This window comes from Marmota marmota, unplaced genomic scaffold (assembly GCF_001458135.2).
Source record: "Marmota marmota marmota unplaced genomic scaffold, marMar, whole genome shotgun sequence".
Classification (NCBI taxonomy): Eukaryota; Metazoa; Chordata; class Mammalia; order Rodentia; family Sciuridae; genus Marmota; species Marmota marmota.
The window spans coordinates 16,672,764-16,675,793 of NW_025999960.1; positions in this window are offsets into that span (position 1 = coordinate 16,672,764).

Sequence of the window (3,030 nt, forward strand, 5' to 3'; positions counted from 1 at the left end):
ATAAAGAGTTTATAATTAAAACAAAACTGTTCTTTGGTTAAATTAATCAAAATTCCTGTTAAGTTAGATTTTACTTTATTTATCATAATTTTTGATCTATGATATTTTAAAATTACAATCTTTTTCTGGTTCTTAAAGGATATGGAAACAAGTGTTTGCTTATCATTTAAATTCTAGCTTTTTAAAATGTTTTTGCAGTGCTGGAAATCAAACCCAGAATGTAATGCTTCCGAGGCAAGGCTCTACCATGAAGCCCTACTTAGTATTTAAATTCTAATTAAATCAGTTTATTGAATATCAATATTTATTTCCTGTGCCAAGAAAGAACTATGGTACAAACATCCCCAAATCTTTTACTTTTTATTTAGAAATTTGTAATGTGACTTTTTTCTGTTATTATTTACCTGCCTTCTAAAGTTTATCTTCCTGAAGCCCATGTTAAATTTGTATCCTATCATCATTCTGAATTAAATGAAGATAAGTGAGCAAGAGGCATGCTGTGTAAATGCAGGAAGCCAACCTGGGATAACCTTATGATTAATCAAAAATGAATTATTGGGGCTGGGGATGTGGCTCAAGCGGTAGCGTGCTTGCCTGGCATGCGTGTGGCCTGGGTTCGATCCTCAGCACCACATACAAACAAAGATGTTGTGTCTGCCGAAAACTAAAAAATAAATATTAAAATTCTCTCTCTCTCTCAAAAAAAAAATACTTCTTGAACACACATCAATTTATAAAAAAAATGAATTATTGAGGGCTGGGGTTGTGGCTTAGTGGTAGTGTGCTTGACTGGCACATGTGAGGCACTGCGTTTGATCCTCAGCACCACATAGAAATAAATAGATAAATAAACTGTGTCTATCTACAACTAAAAAATTTTTTAAAAAATGAATTATTGAAATAAAAGGTTGAATTGCTATTTATTATTAGCCAACTCATATCTCCTTTGATCTTTAAAGAATACATTTAACAAATGAAAAATAATTATCTTCTCATGCTTTTTACATTCAGCCAGCTAAAACCTAATACTTATTGTTCTTTTGCCTTATTCTGATATCAGAATTTAACTAAAAGAAAACACAAATTTCCCACTTATTAATATCCTTAGAGATCATTACTGATTTGACACTCTCAAAGGAAAATGAATATGATTTTTAAGGAGTGAACAACACTGAGGGGATGTTGATGGTTTTTGTCTTCAAAGAGATCCTAGTTTATCCATTGACAAAGTCTTATAAGGAAATAGTTGCTAATGTAGCATAATGTGTTAGTCTCTTCCTATTTATACTGGGTATCATCCAGATTCACGTGGTAGCCGTGAATGTTAATAAAAAGAAATTCGCCTAAATGCATTGATGGCACTGGAGAGGAAGGCTTTGATTTACACTTCAAAGACATCTCCTAATTGCTCTTTAAGTCTATGTTTTTAAAGTAGACTTTAAGTCTCCGGCAGGAGCCACTTTCCTTTTGGCCTAGCTTTGTTCAGCTGACTGAAATGAAGTTAGAAACATTCCTTTTCACCAAAAGGGACTATTCACACACAGGCTTTGGGAATCCAAGACGGACTTTGTTTCAGATACTATTCCGTTTCTTAAAGAATTTGGATGATTATTAATGCCTATTTACAGCATTGCTGTGATTATTAAGTAAGTTGAAGATGTGAAGTTCCTGATATTTGAAGGTGCTCAAAAACTGGTTTCTCTTATTAATACCAGATCCATGCATCACTCGCTCCTTTTCATTATGAAGATCATTATCCTGTCAGAAAAAATATCTCAGACCTTTCATTTCAAAATATTACTGGAACAAAGCATCCTTTTCTACTTATAAACTCATATTTTAAAATATACTGTTTTTTAAAAAATACATTTGCCTTATTTTTCTAATTCCCAAAATATTATACCCTCATTATTAAAAATTGAGAAAGTGCAGAAAAATAGGAAGAAAATAATTTATAGCCCAACTATGCAAAGACAGCTACTAAAAAAAAAAGTCCTGCCTTTTCCATTCACTGTAATTATTCTTACAAATTCTTCCAAATATTATTGTACCCCAGCTATCTTGAAAACTTTCAAACTGCAGAAAAGTTGAAAAATACTACTATGATTATCCATACATACTTCACCTTTATTCCCCAAATAGCAACACTCTTGTCTTGTTTTTTTCTTTTTTTTTAAAAAAAACTTCCTTTTTAAAAAATATATTTATTTTTTAGGTGTAGATGGATACAACACAATGCCTTTATTTTTATGTGGTGCTGAGGATCAAATCTGGGTCCTGCCTGTGCTAGGCAAGCGCTCTACTGCTGAGCCACAATCCCAGCCCACACTCTTGTCTTGTTTGCACTTGTGGTCTTTGTTTCTTCCTCTCCCCACACATATCTATTTCTTTTTCGGTGGAACAACTTAAAAGTAAATTGCTGAGCTGGGGCTGTAGCTCAGTGGCAGAGTGCTTGCTTAGCATGTGCGAGGTACTGGGCTTGATTCTTAGCACCACCTAAAAATAAACAAATAAAATAGAGGCATGCCATCTATCTACAACTAGGGGGAAAAAAAGGATTTATGAACTTATACCAATAAAACATTATTTTAAAAAAAGTAAATTGCTGACACCATATTACTTCATCTCTAACATATCAGCATGGATCTCCTGAAAACAAGGACATAATCACAATACCATATGCATACCCAAGAAATTTAACACTAATTTGTTAGTTCTTTCATAAATTGTATACTCATTTCTTTGGTTCACTGATCTACTGTTTAGGGTCCTATAACTTTGTATTCTTTCATTTTGGGGAGAGGAAGGGGGTACCAGGGATTGAACTCAGGAGAGCTCAACCACTAAGCCACATCCCCAGCCCTATTTTATATTTTATTTAGAGATAGGGTCTCACCTGAGACCTCACCATTGCTGAGGCTGGCTTTGAACTCATGATCCTCCTGCTTTAGCCTCCTGAGCTGCTGAGATTATAGGCATGTGCCACCACGTCTGGTTTATATTCTTTCATTTTGTTCATAAAAATATGGT